This window comes from Lepidochelys olivacea (assembly GCF_965140295.1).
Source record: "Lepidochelys olivacea isolate rLepOli2 genome assembly, chromosome: 9".
In the NCBI taxonomy this organism is placed as follows: domain Eukaryota; kingdom Metazoa; phylum Chordata; order Testudines; family Cheloniidae; genus Lepidochelys; species Lepidochelys olivacea.
This window is the reverse complement of record NC_140419.1, coordinates 39930112-39952434: the sequence shown is the minus strand read 5'-3', so window position 1 is coordinate 39952434 and position 22323 is coordinate 39930112. Positions and strand designations below refer to the sequence as shown.

The window sequence follows — 22323 nt, the reverse complement described above, 5'->3', positions numbered from 1 at the left end:
CCATAATGGAGGCCTACTGTAGAATGAGCCTATCAAAACATAGCACTTTGTTCCCCTTTTTTTAACTTATAAAAACATTCTACACAATCATTCTTAGCTGAAGCATTTAATTTTCTTATAAGAAAGAATTTGCTGTTGTAGGATTGCTACCATAAGGCTATAGGAAAGCAGTACTTGTGGCACCTTAGAGACTAAAAAATTTATTTGAGCATAAACTTTCATGAGCTACAGCTCACTTCATCAGATGCATGCAGTGGAAAATACAGTGGGGAGATTTTATATACACAGAGAACATGAAACAATGGGTGTTACCATACACACTGTAACGAGAGTGATCAGGTAAGCTGAGCTATCACCAGCAGGAGAGAAAAAAACCTTTTGTAGTGATAATCAAGGTGGGCCATTTCCAGCAGTTGACAAGAACATGTGAGGAACAGTAGTGGGGGGAAAACTAACATGGGGAAATAGTTTTATTTTGTGTAATGACACATCCACTCCTAGTCTTTATTCAAGTCTAATTTAATGGTGTCCAGTTTGCAAATTAATTCCCATTCAGCAGTCTCTCATTGGAGTCTATTTTTGAAGTTTTTTTGTTGTAGAATTGCAACTTTTAGGTCTGTAATTGAGTGACCAGGGAGATTGAAGTGTTCTCCGACTGGTTTTTGAATGTTATAATTATTGACGTCTGATTTGTGTCCATTTATTCGTTTACGTAGAGACTGTCCGGTTTGGCCAACGTACATGGCAGATGGGCATTGCTGGCACATGATGGAATGTATCACATTGGTAGATGTGCAGGTGAATGAGCCTCTGATAGTGTGGCTAATTTGATTAGACCCTATGATGGTGTCCCCTGAATAGATATGTGGACACAGATGGCAGCAGGCTTTGTTGCAAGGATAGGTTCCTGGGTTAGTGTTTCTGTTGTGTGGTGTGTGGTTGCTGGTGAGTATTTGCTTCAGCTTGGGGGGCTGTCTGTAAGCAAGGACTGGCCTGTCTCCCAAGATCTGTGAGAGTGATGGGTCGTCCTTCAGGATAGGTTGTAGATCCTTAGCTATAGTAGTAACTGGGTTAAAAACACACTTTAAACTCCTCCTTTCAGATTGAAATTCACATACTTGTTCTTACCACAAAAGTTTGGTGTAAAGACTAAGATGATAGTTAGTTTCGACTATAACCCTTTTATATGTAAAACACTATTGTGATCTTCCCCAGCAGGGATCACACAAAAGAGAGAGAAAACAGATAAAATAGAAAAGGAGGCAGAGACGGACAAAGTGTAAAGAAGGGAGGAAAGGAACAAACCAGGACGGTGAAACTGAAACTAAACACAGCCATAACAGTGAGCCCACTGTCTGGAGACATTTTTCCTCTCAGAATTAAATCACAGTTTAAAAGTGCTCACCAACCATTTATCCACTTCACTTATTCCGAATTTAGAAAAGCCACCTACAACCATATCAATGTGGACAGCAAAGTTAAAATTACAGACTGAGGTTGTACATTACAATTTTCAGGTAAACTATCATCAACATGCAAGTGTATAGTTAGGGCCAAATCCTGCATACTTTATCAGTATGTCCATTGAAATTGGTAGGATTATTCATATAAGTGAAGCAATGGGATTAGTTCCTTAGCACCAAATTTAGGCTACATTTCAGAAATACGGTTTCCTATTAGCTCTTCCTTAACTTGTCAATATGTGAAGTGGGATGGAAAAGTGAGGAATAAGAAGTGGCAACTGAGTAAGTCGAATATTGTTTTAAAAATGCACTGCAGAACAAATTACAGTAAGTGGTGTTTTGGTTTGGAGGGGTGTGGCGGGGGAGATAAAGAGAACCTCTTTCCCTCTATTTCACAATGTTCCGTTGCTGAATCTAGACAGTTACTGTATTTGCAGTGCTTAAGATAAGGCAGAGTTCACAAGAGCACCTTTTCCCCAGCAGGATCACAGGAATAGTTCTTGAATTTCTCTTTTAAAGTTACACTTTCATTATAATAAGAGGGAACAGGGTTGGGGAGGAAGAGTCTGAAATACAAGATTGAGGAAAATACTACTTAAAATTAAAGAATATTAAATGTCTTGCTTAAAAAACATTAAAATGTAATGTTTAATATTTAAAGAACATGACCATGTAGCCTTACTAATACAGCAGCCCGGGTTCAAAGCAGGAAGAAAAATGTATTGGGAATTTGGCATGGGAGGAATAAAGCCAAAATAGAAATGAGCACTGCAGAATAACCCTATCTGACTGAGGTAAGACTTAATTCTGCAGCGCTCATTTCTACTTGGAATTTATTCCTCCCAGACTGAGTTCCCAGTACTTTTCTCTTCCTGGTTTGAATGCTGGGTGCTGTGTTAGTAAAGCTATATGGTCAGAGATAGCCTGTGAAGCCTCAGAAAACCACACAACAGAAAACATTCTCCCCCCCACCACCGCCTTTGTCAACTGATAGGTTTCAGAGTAGCAGCCGTGTTAGTCTGTATTCGCAAAAAGAAAAGGAGTACTTGTGGCACCTTTTCTTTTTGTCAACTGACTAGTTTACTACACTATTTGCACCTCCTAGCATAAGCAGAAAGTATTTCGGATATGTGAAGCTGTTAAGCTTTCAACTCTGTCAGCATGAAGTATGGGATACATCACAGCAGGAGCAGTGGGTCTTGGGCAGGCTTTCCTCCAGTGTAAGTTAAAGTTGAATTTGGAGTCAGGGGCTGCAGGAGGATCAGACGTTTCAACTCTACTTACAATAATCCAATTCCTCATCCCCTACAAACTACCATTAGATAAAAATAAATACACTAGCTATTCTCCGACGAAAAGCAGCACATGTATCAAAGTGGTCTGATATTACAAGACATTTTTTAAATAAGTTCCTTGCAGTTTGTCTTTTCAGTTGAGAATTTTCATCTGCAAAAAATAAAAACTTATCACTGATCAGTGAGACCTGTTTCTCCCCTTCCCCTTCATCAAAAGGAGATGATTCAATACAAACCCCACCCTGGCAGCCAGACAATAAAGCTGCAAATAACTTATTCTGATCAAAGCCCCATCTGCTTGGCAGCAGCAATTCAGCTGCACTTGTGGTTTTTGTATGACTGCAGCTTCTGAATTGAATGGTCCTTTCATTTAGATGGAAGTTTAAACAAAATATGGTAATTAGCATCGACCACTGTGGCTTTCATGGCTACTATCTACAAAGAATTCTCTAATAAAAGGACTTTCCTGCTTTCCCATCCAATTACATAACATTGTTGAACAATATAATTTAAATTTAAATCAGCCAATTATTTTTTTTAATTCAGTCAACATTGGACTTTCTGCCTTAAACTATCTATCAAGTGTCAGTAACGTCAGTTAAATATTCATCTTAACAGAAACAACCTTGATTTGATTCATTTCACACTAAGGCCTGTGTTTAATGTTACAGTTTAACATTATGGTTGGAAGCATAAAACCACCTCCCTGCATTTTGAAAAGGAAGCAACATTCCATGCAATGTAAACAAAAATAAAAAAATCAATCTTTGGTACGTGATAAGATTGAAATAAAACATCAAGATGCAAATAAACAATGAGGCATGTTAAAAATGAGGAGTACGTAATACAATAATCAATACAATTCTTAAGTGCCGCAGGGAGAAGATTAACCAATATAACCCATTTTAAATTTGTTTAATTAAACTAGTGCAAGTTTTTGAGTAGAATAAGTTCACAGACACCCAAATCCCTGATCATATTTAAGTCAATTGTGGAAAGTTTACTGGTTAATTGTATGAAAAAGAATTAGTGGCAAATAATATTTTAAAATCTATGGCTCGGATTGGACTTGACCACTTAACTCCCCTCAGGCGGCTTAAAGATTTGGTTCCATACATTTGTCTCTCCCCCTTGCCCTCTCCAACCAAAAATCACAATATAGGTCAGGCAGGTTAAAAACAGGGTCGGGATGTTGGTTAGCTGCTTGGGCTGCATTTATCTCAAGAGAAGACTTTTGTGTGACTAATTATTTAAAATAATACAAGACCTAAATCTTTACATTCAAGAACTGGACCTAAAATACTTAAAATACCTAAATAACTGCAGTAACACAGAGAGACACACACAAACAGTATTTGTTGACTAATGTTGATGCTAGTTTTCTTTCAAGGGAGGGATTGATCCTACCAGAAAAGTACAAGATGAGCTTAATTGGAATAAATGTTGTGTAAATTACAGACCAAAACTATATGCTTCTCTACAAAGGAAAGCTTTGCCAGTTATACCAATATTGTTGTGCAGGTATAATTCACTTGTGGACCCTTACTGCGGCATAAAAGCGGCTTTTTTGCAGTTTAACGAAACCCCCTTCCCAAGCAACATGAGCGAAATTTAAAAAGACACACTTATACTAGAATAAGTGTCCACATGAGGGACACTTGGTTTAAACCTACACCTTAGATTATACTAGAAAGCCCATTCCCACGTAGACAAAACCTCTGCCAATAAAAGTTAATTCACAACTCTCTACCCTCCTCAAAAGAATTGTCTTGAGTCAACGAGTTTGCATGCATTTGGATAATGCAATGATGGTCATTGTCTTACGATTCAGTATGGACTGTATCTGTAAAGTTAACACGGTTCAGTAAATTAAGACACGGCTATTCTATTTGTATAGCAAAGAACCATTTGCTTCCAAGAGGTGTCAATCAAAGAGGCAAATGAAATTTTATGCAAGCCACTTGTTGGTCATATTTCTACAGAACACTGTTTCTTAATCTTGGGGTCAAAACTAAATGTTAAAATAATAAACAATTAAAAATACCATCCTCAAGAGTCAAGCCTGAAAACTGAGTCTGCTTCAACAGCATCTGACAACATCTTCATATGATCATGCACAAATGTGACCAAATATTTACAGAAGTGGCCCATAAAGAACACACCTTCACTTTGAGTGTGTGCTAGCCACTGCCACCTTCCTCTGCAAATGCTCTGCAGCAAGGGTAGGGCTGACTTGATCTCCTCCTCACCACTGCAAGCAGGAGGGAGGAGGAAGCTGAACTGTGGGCTGAGGCTTAAATTGAGTCATTAGGAGGCTGAACTGAATCTTTATATCTTTTCGTTGAGATTTGATTTCCAGTTTGAACCATTCTTTTATATTTTATTTATAAATGCCAAAGTGGAGATTTGCTGTGAATTACAAAAATTTAATACATTCGTAAATTTGAGGCTGCAAAGGATTGAGACTAAGGTTATGATCAACATACTGCCAGTGTTGGTTAAGCACAGTGGAGAAACAGAGAGCCCATGTTTTAGATTAATCACCTCTGGTTAAAGTGGTGACAGCTTTTATTAAATGCTAATCAGTATTCTTGTTATTAACAACATAAATAAATGAGCTATAACTTTAACCATGAGCAAAGCCTTTAGTTCCGAAACCTGAAAGTGACCATGACTGGGCAACAGTTGGGTCTGCACTGCATTACCAGATATGGACTGCAAAGAAAATATGCTCTTTCTAACATAAGGATATTGAACTGCAGAAACAATTCACTTCTAGAACTATGGGGCACTGGGATAGATTAAGAAGGGAATGGGGAGGAATAGGAGGCAAACATCTTTCCTGGACATGGCCGACAAAGACATCCAGAGAGTGATATACTAGAATCCTAGACTCAAATCTTAAAATTGAGTGTCTGAAGTTAGGCATCTATATTTACATATAGCACTTTAATAGACTGATTTTCAGAAGCACTGAGCAGTCGCAGCTCCCACTAAATTCAGCACCTCTGAAAGTCAGTCTACATATTTTCATGTCTAAATATGGATATAGATACCCAAATTTAGGCATCCCAGTTTGAAAGTTTTAGCCCTTTTTTACAGCCTGTTAGGCTGAGAAAGAGTATGTAATGTCTTCCAGTCCTTTTACTGATACTCTGTCACCAAAATCTTTAACAGCCTGTGTGCGGAACTAAGTGGAAGTGGGTCTGGTGCTTTGAATATAGTTGTCATGCTTTTGGGACTCACCACCACAGAGCTTCCTGTTGGTATCTCCGGCAATTAGCTCAGTCCATGTGAAGCACCCTCCGCTGGTGGTGTCCCATCCGTCTCTGGCCCTCTGTTGGCGTCTGGACCTGCGTTGCTCCCTTCTCACAGCGGCGTCTTCAGGACACTGCCCTCCGGTGCCCCCTAGTCCATGCTCACCCCCTTCCGGGGGTGAGGGTGTGGGGGGGTTAACAGCAGTCTTTCCGCTTCGCCCCTGCCACAGTGGCCAACCACACCCTCAAAGTCTAACCCCTTCTGTCAGAGGTCGGGTGCAGTCCGCTATGGCCACTTCTAACAGCTGGGTGTAATACAAGGGGAAAGGGGAGGGATTCAGGCCCGCCCTCTACTCTGGGTCCTGGCCCAGGGACCTTCTGGCAGCAGCCTCCCTGCCCTCCTTCGCTCCCCTTGTCCGCCTCTCCTCCCTGGGCCGCTTCCCCTCTGCACCTTGTGGGCCCTTCTATCAGGGCCTGCAGCCTGGCAGGTACTGGGCTGGAGTTTCATGAAAACTCATGGCAATCGGGGGAAGTCCTGGACGACTGGAAAAAGGCTAATGTAGTGCCAATCTTTAAAAAAGGGAAGAAGGAGGATCCTGGGAACTACAGGCCAGTCAGCCTCACCTCAGTCCCTGGAAAAATCATGGAGCAGGTCCTCAAGGAATCAATTCTGAAGCACTTAGAGGAGAGGAAAGTGATCAGGAACAGTCAGCATGGATTCACCAAGGGCAAGTCATTCCTGACTAAACTAATTGCCTTCTATGATGAGATAACTGGCTCTGTGGATGAGGGGAAAGTGGTGGACGTGTTGTTCCTTGACTTTAGCAAAGCTTTTGACACGGCCTCCCACAGTATTCTTGCCAGCAAGTTAAAGAAGTATGGGCTGGATGAATGGACTATAAGGTGGATAGAAAGTTGGCTAGATTGTCAGGCTCAACGGGTAGTGATCCATGGCTCCATGTCTACTTGGCAGCTGGTATCAAGTGGAGTGCCCCAAGGGTTGGTCGTGGGGCCAGTTTTGTTCAATATCTTCATAAATGATCTGGAGGATGGTGTGGATTGCACCCTCAGCAAGTTTGCAGTTGACACTAAACTGGGAGGAGAGGTAGATACGCTGGAGGGTAGGGATAGGATACAGAGGGCCCTAGAAAAATTAGAGGATTGGGCCAAAAGAAATCTGATGAGGTTCAACAAGGACAAGTGCAGAGTCCTGCACTTAGGACGGAAGAATCCCATGCACCGCTAAAGACTAGGGACCGAATGGCTCGGCAGCAGTTCTGCAGAAAAGGACCTAGGGATTACAGTGGACGAGAAGCTGGATATGAGCCAACAGTGTGCCCTTGTTGCCAACAAGGCCAATGGCATTTTGGGATGTATATGTAGGGGCACTGCCAGCAGATTGAGGGACGTGATCGTTCCCCTCTATTCGACATTGGTGAGACTTCATCTGGAGTACTGTGTCCAGTTTTGGGTCCCACACTACAAGAACGATGTGGAAAAATTGGAAAGAGTCCAGCAGAGGGCAACAAAAATGCATTGGGGACTGGAACACACGACTTATGAGGAGAGGCTGAGGGAACTGGGATTGTTTAGTCTGCGAAAGAGAAGAATGAGGGGGGATTTAATAGCTGCTTTCAACTACGTGAAAGGGGGTTCCAAAGAGAATGGATCTAGACTGTTCTCAGTGGTAGGTGATGACAGAAGAAGGAGTAATGGTCTCAAGTTGCAGTGGGGGAGGTTTAGGTTGGATATTAGGAAAAACTTTTTCCCTAGGAGGGTGGTGAAACACTGGAATGCGATACCTAGGGAGGTGGTGGAATCTCCTTCCTTAGATATTTTTAAGGTCAGGCTTGAGAAAGCCCTGGCTGGGATTATTTAGTTGGGGATTGGTCCTGCTTTGAGCAGGGGGTTAGACTAGATGATCTCCTGAGGTCCCTTCCAACCCTGATATTCTATGATTCCCTTCTGCTCCCCTGAACCTGCCCAGCACTGCGCTGTCCCAGGTGCTCGTCTCCTCACTCAGGAGACAGACCTTTCCCTTTGAAGGTCTGGGAGACACTGACTGCCTCTTGCCTGGGCAGCCTTTATATAGGGCCTAGCCTGGCCCTGATTGGCTGCCTCTTGCTCAGCCCTGATTGACTCTCTAACAGGCCCTCCCAGATTGGCTGCCACCTTGTGCAGCCGCTCTGGCCTGCTGTAACCCAATCTGGCATGGGAGTGGGGCAGCCACCCCACTACAATAGTACTGAGAGCTACCTTTTGAAAATTTAGGCCCAAGCAGACTAGCTCGCTGTGCTTTTTGCAGATTAATTCAACTCTATTCATTTTCTTTTTATAGTCCACCAATCGATTAAGCAATCAATTTGCAAACACCTAGAAGATAATAAGGTGATAAATAAAAGTCATCATGGATTTGTCAAGAACAAATCATGTCAAACCAACCTGATAGCTTTCTTTGACAGGGTAACAAGCCTTGTGGGTGCAGGGAAGTGGTAGATGTGGTATATCTTGACTTTAGTAAGACTTTTGATACAGTCTCGCATGAATGTCTCATAAACAAACTAGGGAAATACAACCTAGATGGAGCTACTATAAGGTGGGTGCATAACTGGTTGGAAAATCATTCCCAGAGAGTAGTTATCAGTGGTTCACAGTCATGCTGGAAGGGCATAATGAGTGGAATCCCGCAGGGATCAGTTCTGGGTCCGGTTCTGTTCAATATCTTCATCAATGATTTAGATAATGGCATAGAGAATACACTTATAAAATTTGCGGATGATACCAAGCTGGGAGGAGTTGCAAGTGCTTTGGAGGATAAGATTAAAATTCAAAATGATCTGGACGAACTGGAGAAATGGTCTGAACTAAATAGGATGAAATTCAATAAGTGCAAATGCAAAGTACTCCACTTAGGAAGGAACAATCAGTTGCACACATACAAAATGGGAAATGTCTGCCTAGGAAGAACTACTGTGGAAAGGGATCTGGGGTTCATAGTGGATCACAAGCTAAATATCAGTCAACAGGGTAACACTGTTGCAAAAAAAGCAAACATCATTCTGGGACATATTAGCAGGAGTATTGTAAGCAAGACACAAGAAGTAATTCTTCCACTCTACTCCACACTGATTAGGCCTCAACTGGAGTATTGTGTCCAGTTCTGGGTGCCACATTTCAGGAAAGATGTGGACAAATTGGAGAAAGTCCAGAGAAGAGCAACAAAAATGATTAACAGTCTAGAAAACATGACCTATGAGGGAAGATTGAAAAAATTGGGTTTGTTTAGTCTGGAGAAGAGAAGACTGAGAAGGGACATGATAACAGTTTTCAAGTACCTAAAAGGTTGTTACAAGGAGGGAGAAAAATTGTTCTTCTTAAACTCTGAGAATAGGACAAGAAGCAATGGGCCTAAATTGCAGCAAGGGAGGTTTAGGTTGGACATGAGGAAAAAATTCCTGTCAGAGTGGGTAAGCACTGGAATAAATTGCCTGGGAGGGTTGTGGAATCTCCATCATTGGGGATTTTTAAGAGCAGGACAAACATCTGTCAGGGACGGTCTAGATAATACTTAGTCCTGCCTTGAGTGCAGGGGACTGAAGTCGATGACCTCTCGATGTCCCTTCCAGTCCTGTCATTCCGTTATTCTAATGCCTGTGGTGCTGCACAGCCACTAGCATTTATGTGGCCTGTCTCCGATGGTTCTATTGAGAAAGACTATTGAAATTAAGGGGCGGGGAGTCAGATCCTTTAAGTTATTAGGCCATCAATCTTTACAGTTTCAGGTAACTACTGTCTGAAGGGAGCTTGCCATCCTTACACAAGGATATTGTCCAGAAATAATGTTTCCAGTGGTAAATGTTGAGATTTTAATGGAACCCAATTTACATTATTATGGTGTATGTCATATCCTCATAAAAGTTGCTCAAATTTATTTCCTCACAATGCAAACCCTAAAGAGTAAAGATAGACATTAGGTTAGATTCATGCCTTACATAATACCAGTGATGCAGTGAGATATATAGACATACAGAAAAGAGCAATACAGTGGTTTTCTTGAGGGATAATTTGTAATGGGGTGCATTTTAAACGTATAGACTACAAAATGTAACTAAAATATTTTGAAGGAAAAGAAAGGGTCCATTATCTATCCTAAAACGGAAGAATTACCAATTCAGAAAACCCTATCACTAACAATGGTTTTGCAACCCAGTCCAAAGGATATTTTCTGATTGGCTGTCAGTGGGGTCACAGTACTGTCCACTGAATTACTACACATACACAGTGTGACCTTTTCTCCTTTAAAAATTTTCATTTCATCCTAGCAGTAAAATAGTCCAGCACTGCGTTTGAGGGATTACTACAGTTTGCAGCAGTTGAAGTTACTCGGTCTTTGGCTCATGCCTTACAACACACCAGAGGCATGCCATAATCCCCCAGAAAAGCACTGCCAGTCGTGTTTTATTACTTAAATATTGAAAGGGAGATAAGTATCCCACTTAAAAGAGACAGTGCTTAATCTGTAATCACTTCAAAGGGATCTCTAATGACTTGGCTTAAACTCATCTTTCTTCAGTTTAACTGCAGCTTTGATGTTCTCACTAATCTTCATCTAACCCTCAGCTCAGGAAAGCATAATCACACGTGAGTTCTTAGAATATGACAAGTACAACTTGCATGCCAAATGTAACCCACAAATAGGTTAGACTTGGCAATTTAATATACTATAGGTCTAAAATAGTTTCAGTATGTCACATTTATTTTTTATTGACAGCCAAGAAAAAATAAAGGCTAATACCATAAGTCTATTACCATGTGAACACTCAAGGTATGGAGGGCCAAGAAATTTTAAATGGTTATTGCTCCACAACTTTCACAATCAATTCTAAATATACTATAACAGTGGTTTTCAACCTTTTTTCACTTGCAGTCCCCTAAAAATTTTCAATGGAGGTGCTGACCCCTTTGGAAATCTTAGACATAGTCTGCGGAACGCCAGGGGACTGCAGACCACAGGTTGAAAAACTCTTGTTTTATGGTAACAACAATCTTTTGCAGACCCCTTTGAGGTGCTCTGCAGCCCCCTTGGAGTCTGCGGACCACAGGTTGAAAACCACGGTTCTATAGCAAAGGTATTTGCAGCTAATCTGTGTGTAAATGTTTTCATTTTCACCAGCATGATTAGAAACCCACACACACCCCAGATTAAGTAACAGACATCACTCCACTAACTGAAATTTAGACCACTGTGCACACCAACATGAAAGACTTTTTAAATATGGTCAGATTTTTACTTGCACAATACGAATGATGCAAATTGACCTCCCTAATGTACTGAACAGAGTGATAATTTTACTCACAGGCTAGTTCCTATCATCTGGCATTATTACAATACCATGCTTACATTCAATGACCTATTAGTTAGGCCAGTATTTCCCAAACTTGGGACACCGCTTATTCAGGGAAAGCCCCTGGTGGGCCCGGACGGTTTGTTGACCTGCCGTGTCCTCAGGTTCGGCCGATTGCTGCTCCCGCTGTGCCTGGCCAATGGGGGCTGCAGGAAGCAGCGGACAGTACGTCCCTCGGCCCGCACGACTTCCCGCAGCCCCCATTGGCTGGGCACAGCAAACCACGGCCAGTGGGAGCCGCGATCGGCCGAACCTGCGGACACGGCAGATCAACAAATCACAGGCCCGCCAGAGACTTTCCCTGAACAAGCGGCGGCCCTAGTTTGGGAAACACTGATGTATTTATTAGCTACAGAATGTCGAAAAGAAGATAAGTGACTGTCATGCTACTATTTCTAATGGGAGAGTATCTTGCTTCTCATGAAGGTATTATTTACAAGATCAGAATAATACACATACTGTATTAGTCAGTGCAAATTGCAGTTATTTCTAGTCAACATGCTCTATGACAGACTCAGTCTGCCAACATTCTTGCTTGATATTGTTTTCTAGCAGGGAAGTATTAATGGTCCGCTACCTCTCTGGAGGATGGACCACAATGAACTCTGGAGATTTCAGAGGACATCATGCTTTGCTCCACCAAAATCCTGGATGGTCTTTGTGAATGGTGGCAATAAACAGGCATTCAGACAGCAGTGAGCACTGCAGAACCATTCTCTGTGGCTACTAAGATTATTTTCAGATTGTCGTAGAGACAGCAGACAAAACACAGCCACTGCCTCATACAATGTGTCAAAATGGGTCTGATAGACTCCTTATAATACTGGGTAGATTCAGCTAATCAGTAAAGTGACATATGATTTATATAATCCTCCAACCAAACTCCAAAATCAGAAAAAGCAATCAAAACTTTGCCACAAAATATGCAAGTGTTCACAATATTCATAAAGGAAAAAAAATGTACACACAAGATTTCATAAAGCTATTCTACTTCCACAAACTTGAAAATCTGAAGCCAGACATTTCTCTGACTCACCCATAGCCTGCTACTTATATTTCATTGAGCTCTAATAATATTTCCCTAACCCAAAGTGTTGTGAGGATTAATTAGTTAATGTTGGTAAAACACTTGAAAATAAAAGCAAGATATAAGTGCCAGTATTCACAAGGAGGAAAAACACCTTACTGCTTCATATTTTTTCTGCCAATAAAAGATTTAGATACATCTCTACTTCATTCAAGCAGAGTTCCAATCTCAACATAAAATTCAATTTCCTAAAAAAGATAAAGACCACTGATCATGCTTTAAAATAATGCACAACTCATCTTGTTTCTAAATTCATTCTTTTAGTAGTTGCCTAGCAGATGGAACAATCTGCCCAATCTGCTAGGAGAGGAAATCAATTGATCTTAAATGGGATACCAAACATACATTGTTATTCTTATTATACAGGCTTTAGCAAGCTGTGCAAAGGCCTCCCTCCTCCTGTCCCCCCACCCCCACGCATGCATACTATTCTTCGGCTCTACAGTATCTTTGCACACCTGTGGGACCAACTGCCATGCTCCTCTCTGACTAGCTCAATGTCAAATCTGTGCTACAAGAATGCAATAAAGTTTCCCTTGCTTCCTCAAAATGGAAAATTAACAGAAGATGCATGTCTGTGACAAGGATTTGCTTTAGCTGCTTTCTGTTTGGGATGGGGGTGTTTATGAAGCAATAAATACTTGCTAGTTCTGGGTACAGTGCAATGCCCCACAAACCCTTGCCAAATAACACCAAGACCTTGATCCTTAAAACACAGACACACGTTCTCAACTTTATGCACACAGGTCCTCTCATTGACATCAGTGGGACTACACACATGCATAGAGTGTAACCTCACAGAACTGGGGCCTGAGTAAAGACTTCCACTGGATTCAGTGGGATGCAGATCAGGTTCTGAGTGTTTAATGAAAAGTAATTAACACAGAAGCAATTTCTACTTGAGTCCACAACTCATTGGTCTGATGTCTGCAAACATTCAAATGTTCGAGGTTTGGTCATGCTAATACTTCTGAAAAGTGACTTTTAAGCTTCAAAGCTCAAATATTTGTTGAAAGTAAGTTTTGAACTGTATATTCAGTTAGAAATTTGCATGGTGTTGGAAAGTTATCCAATCTGATAACAGAAAATACTATCATTTGATTTATGCAACTAAGGCCTTATCCTGCAAAGACTTACATAACATATTTAATTTTAAGCACATTTGTAGTCTCACTTTAATGTCAATCCTTCTGGACTTTCATATAAGAGTATAAAGCAGAGGTCTACCTGCTTCAAACAACTTGCAAAACAGGGGCCCAAGTCAACACAGTGTGACCAGCAAATATTCACAACAAACTGCTCTGCTCACCAGGTGACCTGTAAGCCAGAATTATTTGCTGAAGAAATCTGGGAATCGTTTCAAATAATTAATAAGTCTGAGAATTCTACAGTCTTTTTAAGGACAATGAACAAACATTAAAAAAAGCAACATTTTGAATAAATTATATTTTGTGAATTATTCACGGAGCTCTACCGCTACTTGAAATACTACCTGGAATATAAAAGCCAGCTTTTCCAGCCCCCAGGACTGCAGATATGACTGGTTCTAAATGAAGCCCTCAGGCTGCAAAAAATGAAGCCCCCAGGACAGCAAATATGATTGGTTCTAAATTGCTGAGGTGGTTTTTTTTTTATTATTTTTTTAATTTAGATTAATTTCTGTCAAGCATTAGGATAAGACCAGACAATTTCTTTTTAGTTGTGGCTTAGGGCAGAACGAAAACAGACATTTCCTGAGGTGAGATACGAGTACATTATCTTATTGTGTTATACACTGATTGGCAGAGAACTCAGAAGCAGCAACCACATAATGTATGAAATATTACCAAAATTACACATGAACTATCCTATAGATGGCATTACTAGGAAATGTATGTTATTGTAAAACCTGATACAGAGTTTAAGTGCCCATTAAAAAAACATAAACACTTTTGGGAATTGGTTAATGTATTTAAAGTAACAAAGGCTATTTTTACTTCCATATCATGGTACTCACTAGTGCATTGGTCCCCAAACTATGGGATACTGGTCCCCTACGTGGGCGAGGAGGAATGTTTGGGGAGGTGTGCTGCAGGGCCCGGATCAGCCCCCATAGGGGACAGAAAGAGAGTACCACCCAGCCCTGCTCCACCCCCAGCCCAGCTCCATCCCGGCAGCAGCCCTGCTCTGCCCCCAGCCCAGCTCCGGCCCCAGCCACGGCTCCACTCTGCCCCCTGCTCCAACCCCAGCCCAGCTTTGCCCTCATTCCCTCTCCACCTCCAGGCCAGCTCCGCCTTTAGCCCTGGCTGATCCCCTATCCCCAGTTCTGTTCCCAGCTCCCCCTTCAGCCAAAGCTCCTCTGCTGAGCCAACTGTGCAGTAATGGAAGTGGGGGGAGGTAAGAGCGGACACATTCCATTACTGGTAAGGGGGTCATGACCACTGCACTCGTATAATGGAAGGCTAAACTGCATTATACCATTCAGCCACTATGTGGCACAATATATAACATAATTTAACCAGCTCACAACAGCTATTCCTGGCAGTGCATTGAAGTGTCTTGAAGTGAACACACGTCTGGTGTATCTCTTTGGGAAGGAAGCTCTGTCGCCAGTCCAAGAGCATGACCTGCTAGTAGAAGCTGTGCAAACTTCTGTGTACAAGGTGTCCATGACATGGTATCAGAAATAAGCCAGTGCCAGAGGACATCAGAAACATAAGGAAAACAGCAACAAAGGTTGCAGACCAAAAAACAAAACAAAAAAAGCCACAACCCAACAACAACAAAGGCTGCAATATCTCATCAACATGCCACTCTTCAATGCCCCAGATAATTTCAGTTTTGACAAACCTTCACAATGGACAAACTGGAGACAGTATTTTTCAAGATTTAAAATTGCTACAAAATTCCACACGAAAACTGGAGATATTCAGATATCTTTAATATATGCTACGAGAAAGCAAGCAGAGTATAACGTTAAATCCTTTGACTTTACTGAAGACAACCACAAAGATGACAATGACAGGGTTCTGGCTATGTCTGATGCACACTTTACATCTCAGAGAAATATGGCTTATGAAAGAGCATGTTTTACCAAAGAATTCAAGAAACAAGAAAAAATACTAAGTCTTTTATTTTGCATGCAGTGTCAGAAAAATCGTGATTTTGGCAATGCAAACCATGAAAATATCAGAGATGGTTAATCATAGGTCTTGCAGACAAGAACCTTTCCCAGAAATTACCGCTGAAGACAGATTTAACCCTAAACACAGCTATCCAAATAGCAAAACAGTCTGAACCTGTGAAATGGCAAAACAAGTTTGACAAATCTGAAAAGCAAGAAACTAGATTAAAAGCTGTGAACAGATACAGCATGAGTGCTATAGTTAATTAGCATAATGCCCTTGAGGCTAAGAGGGACAAACTCCAGGCAAACTACAGAGCCTTTCAAAATAAATGTACAAGATGTGGAAAAATTTTATAGCTCAGGATGTGTGAAGTGAAATAAAGGTGAAGTAAATCCATAAAATATGGACACAAAAGCAATGAGAGAACTAAATATGATTAGATTACAGACAGTCAAAAACATGTGTGATGATACAGGGCCTGCCTGGAGAATGAAACTGAACATTCATGAAATCACCTAACAGTCTTGCCTTGCTTAGCCCTGAATGATTCTAAACTGCATAGGTCAGTTCACCACAGAAACAACTTAAAATGCCAAAAGCTATAAACTATATTACCTCACCCACCAAGTCTCTATAACATCCTGGGACCAAAACAGCTACAACATCACTGCAAAGGACACAAGCTATGCATTCAGAGTGCATGAGAGCTAAAGATCAAAGACCAACAACCTTCTCAGCTACAATGTAGCAGCCAGGCTGGGCCTACTGAAAAAGGTGGAAAAACTCAACCTAGTATTTGATGATATTAGACTTTTGAAAGGAGATCCAGTACAAATGAGCTTCAGAGACCATGTAGAACCATACTGTATACAACCACTTCTACCAGAAGTACCTTGGAAGAGACTAGCTGCAGATTTATGTGAATTCAGCGGACATCCTTACCTAGTCATAGTGGCATATTTTTTTCAGGTATATAGAAAGAATGTACTTGAAAGACATAACAAGTGGCAATGTTATTGTGCAACTGAAGTACACTTTTGCTTACTTGAATATTCCAGAACTAGTGATAGACAACAGACCACAATTCCCTGCAGTATAATTTAAGTCATTCTGAACAAAATATTATTTTGATCATATTGCTAGCATTACCCACAAGTGAATGGAGAGGCTGAAAAAGCTGTACAGACACCCAAGAAAATCCTACATCAGGAAGATCCATTCCTTGTTCTTCTGAGCTATCGATCAACACCAATAGCAGACACTGGATATAGTCCAGCACAACTCCTGATAGGAAGACAACTCACAGCTTCTTTTCCACAGTTGGAACAGTAGTTATCTCCAAAGTTGCCAGACATATAGAGTAACTAAATTGGATAAAAAGGCAAAAAGAGCTTACGAACACTTTTATAACAGATGTCACGCACTAAAAGAATTTTGGGTCCAGAATCTGGTCACTGTGTATGTGTCAAACTGGATGGAGAAAAAGGATGGACAACTCCAGCTGTCATAGAAAAAGTATTCTTTGCCCAGATCATATCTGATCGAGACCGACAGTGGAGAGTTCAACAGAAACCATCAACAACTACAACTTATTCCTCATAAAGAACAACCAGAATAAACTCTACAGATGGCAGATGCAGAATAATAAGACGACGACAAAGATTCCAGACCAACCACAGCTAGTCATTGTAACTAATGGACAGACAGATGACGAAGTTCTTACATGTTCAGGTCATACAATTAGAAAATGAATATGATACAGAGACAACAGACTGAGCCATACTGAACTTTAAAAATAGCATGGTAGTGTACATTTTGTAAATGGTAGGAATGTAAAACTTAAAAGGAGAGATGTAATGGAATACTAAACTGTATTTTACTGTACAGCCACTAGGTGGAGCCATGCGTAACATACCTAAAGGTCACAACAGACATTCTGGACAGTGCATTAAAGTGTCTTCAAGTGAACACATCTCTGCTGTATCTCTCTGGGAAGGAAGCTAGGTCGACAGTCCATATCTGCTAAAAGAGCCAGCCTGCTAGTAGCAGCCTGCAACCTACAGTGTATGAGATGTACATGACAGCCAGTGTTAACGGGTTTGCATTTGAAAAGCTGGCAAAACTTTTATGTAAGAGTATAAAGCTATTGTAGTTCACTAAAAACCAGATTTTCCCACCCATGTCACATTGAGCAGTACCTTAGTCCAGAAGTAGCTCCAATGAAGTCAGCAGGACTCTAAGGAGTGAGGTCCCTCACTGGTTCCAATTCACGTAAGTATGCCACCCATGTTCAAGAAATATGAATTCAAACTAAAACAGGTGCAGAGAAGGAGTACTAGGATGATCAGGGGAATGGAAGGCCTATCTTATGACAGGAGACTAAAAGAGCTTGGCTTCTTTGGCTAGAAAACGAAGGCTGAGAGGGGATGTGATTGCTCTCTATAAATATATATAGGGGTAAAAGCCAGGGCGAGAAAAGAGCTATTAAAGCTAACGACAACGTTGGCACAAGAACAAATTGGTTTAAAATGTCAATGAATAAATTTAGGAGAGAAATACATTTTGTAGCCATCTGACAAGCAAGGTTCTGGAACAGCCTCACGGGGGCTGAGCTCAACCACCCTGAATGGTCCCTTCCAGTTCCTGTCACATATTACTAAAATCTCGTGCTTCGGGGCACCTGTCAGTCATCAGTAGGAATCCGGAAGGAATTTTTTTTTCCACCCCATGTATTCTGTTTGGTTTTTATTGTCTCCTTCTGAAGCATCAGAGATGGCTGTGGCTAGAGATTGGACACTGGACATGGTGGGCCAATGCTCTGAAGTGGTTCTGAATTCCTTCTCCTGTGCTTGGCTGGAGGGTCTTGCTCACATGCTCAGCTAACTGATCACCCTATTGAGGGTCAAGAAGGAATTTTTCCCAAGGTCAGATTAGCAGGACCCTAGCTACAGAGGAAGGCAATCCCCTCCCACACCAAGGGGCCTGGATCACTTGGCAGGATTATCTGCATATATCTCACTTTATCAATTCCCTGCCTTTGCGGGGGCCTTGGTCACTGGTGGCACCTCAGTCCCTCCTATTCTCTGCCGGTGGCACATAATAGTTTAGCCTCCTGAGGGATCTGAGTCTCCTTAAATACTTTGATCTAATTTTGGTTATTGGGCTTGGTGTGGGGGTACTAGGTGGTGTTTAGTGGTCTATGATGTAGAGGAGTTCAGATTAGAGGATCTGGTGGTCCCTTCTGGCCTTGCAATTTGTGACACATGATTAACTGAAAACGTATTCACTTATTTACATTTAAGCACATGCTTAAGGGCTTTTCTCGATCAGGCAGGACAATTATGGGTAAGGCTATCACAATCTGCCCCTCTGTGCTAAGGATTCAGATTTGGGTAATCAAGACAAGAAGGAAAGAGAGTTAGAGGGAAATGCTTTGAGTCATTTACTGCAGACAAATGAAAACACGTGAGTTTTTTATTTGCAATTTAACAGTGAAAAAAGATTCAGCATTGATATTGAGATCAGATTAAATTGCAGCATGGGGTTTAAAATCATTTCAGATAATACTCCTTCCCACACCTGACTGGCCCATCATTATTTATACACACTGGAAAAATTCACCCCCCATTAAACTGTAGTTTAAGCAAGGTTTCACAAAGGAGAACCTTAAGTCAGACATTTTGTATTTCAACCTATAAATTAATGTGGCTCTAGATAATGGAGTCACTCTCAGCGGATACTGAAGGTGAAGAAAACACAGAGGAAGCAGAACAATTCTGTTGGCATAAGAACAAGATCAATAGTATTCCTGATTAGACAACTGGCATCACAATACATGCATTCACATTCAATAAAACATTTTAAAATGAACTCTTACATTATTTAGGGACTTTAAAAAAAATCTAATGAAAAGGGTGTGGGGAAGAAGCATTTCACATAAGATCTCAATTCAAAAATCCTCATTAACTTCAATGGGAGCTGGATGGGATCTAAATATAGCAAAGATGGCTGATTGGAAGGATTATATAAACTAAAAAACAAAAATGGGCCTGAGTCTCATTGAATGTAAATAGAACAAAAGCTCCTAAAGTGCCAAAGTCACTCTTGAAAAGAGGAGTTAGGCTTCTAAGTCACATAGTGACTGCAAATTTTACCCTTGATCTTTCAGTTTTGTGGAAGAAACTGTGTGACTATAAGGGTAATTACAGCTGGAACAGTTTACTAAGGGTTATGGTAAATTCTCTCATTTTGGACTCAAACTCATAACTGACTCTCTTTCTCAAGGATATGTGCTAGTTCAATCACAAGTCATCAGGCCTGAGATTACTGGATAAAATTGTATGGCATATAGGTTTATTGTTTATAAACCATCCTATAGAATGTAACAGAAAATGATATCCATGCCATAGAATTCCATATGATGGTTCAAGACTTATAAAACAGGTATTATGCTCTACTGAAATTCCACATTTTTGGGGTACCATCTGCAGATCCCTATGAAATTTCTATTACATGCTAACGGTTTAATCCATTTTAATTTCTGTAGAACTTTTTCATAAGAAACTTTAGTGGGGAGACTGACACGGCATGACTTCACAGTTTTCAAACACATATCAATCCATCAGATATCCATGAGCCAAGAAGGGATAAACAGAGAATTGGGAAGGTGGCATGTTCCATGAACACACACCACATAAGCAAAAATATTAGGAGTGTGAAAGTACAAATAATAAACAAAGTCTGCATAGGAAGGACAGTACTGATAGTTGTACTAAGAGTTTTGTTTTAATAAATAGTTACTTTGTAAAGTATTTCAGGCATTGTTTAAAATGTTTTTAAGTAAACAAATATGTTGTACTATGTAATTGTGTGGGGATATTTCCCTTTGCTAATGACCGGTAGATCTTAAGTATTATTTGCTTAGTATGACATTCCCCTTTCCGTATTTCAGCTCCCTTCAGTCTTTTCAGACAATAGCAAACAGAGTCAAACCCAGACCCATTGCATTTAAACACTGAAGTTAGCTAATTTCAGGGATTAAATGCTATAGGTCTGGGTTTTACTCTAAAAGCTGAAGGATTTGAAGTACAAAGGGAATGTTATACTAATTATACATTATTTACTCATATACCTACATTCCATATAGGTATGGTTTTTATCTTTGCAGGGTTCCTTTAATTTAGTTTGACTGATGTCACTTGTAATTATGGAGAGAGTATCTAAAGCAGCTCTGTTTCCCTACCAATCAAACACAGCAGTAATTTTAGTGAGAGATTTTATATTTATTTCTCACATTATGCCACACCTGCAAATGAACCATAAATCAGGTTTTGCAGAACCTAAAAGCTGTTAGTTCTTTAAAGTTCATTGCCCTGATAATGTGGTATTCCTGAGGATGAAAGGTTACTGCTTTTAAGGGAAGTGGTGGAGAGAAGAAAAGTAATGCTCTTTTATATCCTAGCCAAGATAGCAGTCAGCTTTTCTATCTGGAAACTCCCACCTGGTAACACATCATGCAGTTAAGTTAGGCAACTCCACTGGAACAATGTAAACACCCAACTTCAGCCATAAACCAAAGTCAGCAAACTCTGAAAGCTTTTTTTCAGGTAATCCTGACAAACTGGCCAAGGAAATTAATGTTGATGCAATCATTAATTGGTAGGATGGAACAATTGAAAAAAAAAAAAAACCCAGAGATAACTGGTGAGCTATACAGAATGGTTGAACTCACGCCTATCTGACTGCTGGTTTAGCTGTGGTACTACTGCACAACTAACCACAAACCTGGCCCATTTAGAAGAACAGTAAGCAGAACCTCTTTGCACAGGCCTTTTTGACTGACTAAATCTTGGTTCCCAACTAATAGGTAATGCTGCAAAGCCACACAGGAGTTTATTAAAATCTTGAGTGTCACAACTCCTGCCTCACAAGGCACCAGATACTATGGTGATGGACAGCATAAAAATGTAAGTTATAAAATCAATAATAATCTATCATTGTACACTTGACGTTGGCTATACACATAATAATCACCAGAGATATCAAAGCCATTGCTAGGTGAGGCTGGGGGGAATCAATAGTATAGAAACTACTTTATTTCAGTCTATCCAAAAACATATATAGACTGTATACCGTGTCATCTTGTGATTTACTAGGTGCAATCAACAAGGCCACCACACAAGGACAGGAATCTGGACCTTCATATGGTGTGTGTTTATCATCCCACTGGCTGTACAATGTTACTGCATTAAAATGCAACTGTGTCTTACATTCATTGTATCAAAACTCTTTCGAAGCTCTTCTGATGGCTCTTCTGTGATCAGTAGTGCTGGCATAGTGAAGAATACACACACACACACACACACACACACACACACACACACACACAATTCGTCCCTAGTCTGTTAAAATAAAACATTTAAACTAGGGCTATCAAGCAATTAAAAAAATTAATCACGATTAATCGTGGTTTTAATCGCACTGTTAAACAATAATAGAATACCATTTATTTAAATATTTGTTGATGTTTTGTATATTTTCAAATACAGGCTTGAGGTTGGAGGCTCTGGGGTTCAGCCCTGCTCAGGGCTCCACCCCGCCCTTCCCACAGCGTTCTGGGACGGGGCTTCAGCCCCCTTGCCACCGATGCCTCCCTTCCTTTGTTTTCAGTTAATCGCAGGTGTTAAGGGCGATTAATTGACAGCCTGAA

At 40.7% G+C, this 22323-nt stretch overlaps 1 protein-coding gene across 2 annotated transcripts in view; it reads right to left on the bottom strand.

Moving 5' to 3' along the window:
* Nucleotides 1-22323, bottom strand: part of SPSB4 (splA/ryanodine receptor domain and SOCS box containing 4) — a 320483-nt gene that overhangs the window by 184928 nt on the left and 113232 nt on the right. Inside the window, exon 1 of one of the 2 annotated variants that reach the window (XM_084638712.1) lies at nucleotides 6005-6197. The exons of the other annotated variant lie outside the window; for it this stretch is intronic. The gene's annotated coding sequence lies outside the window, so the exon portion shown is untranslated. Of the gene's footprint in view, nucleotides 1-6004; nucleotides 6198-22323 lie in introns of those variants that run through there. 2 annotated transcript variants of the gene reach the window in all.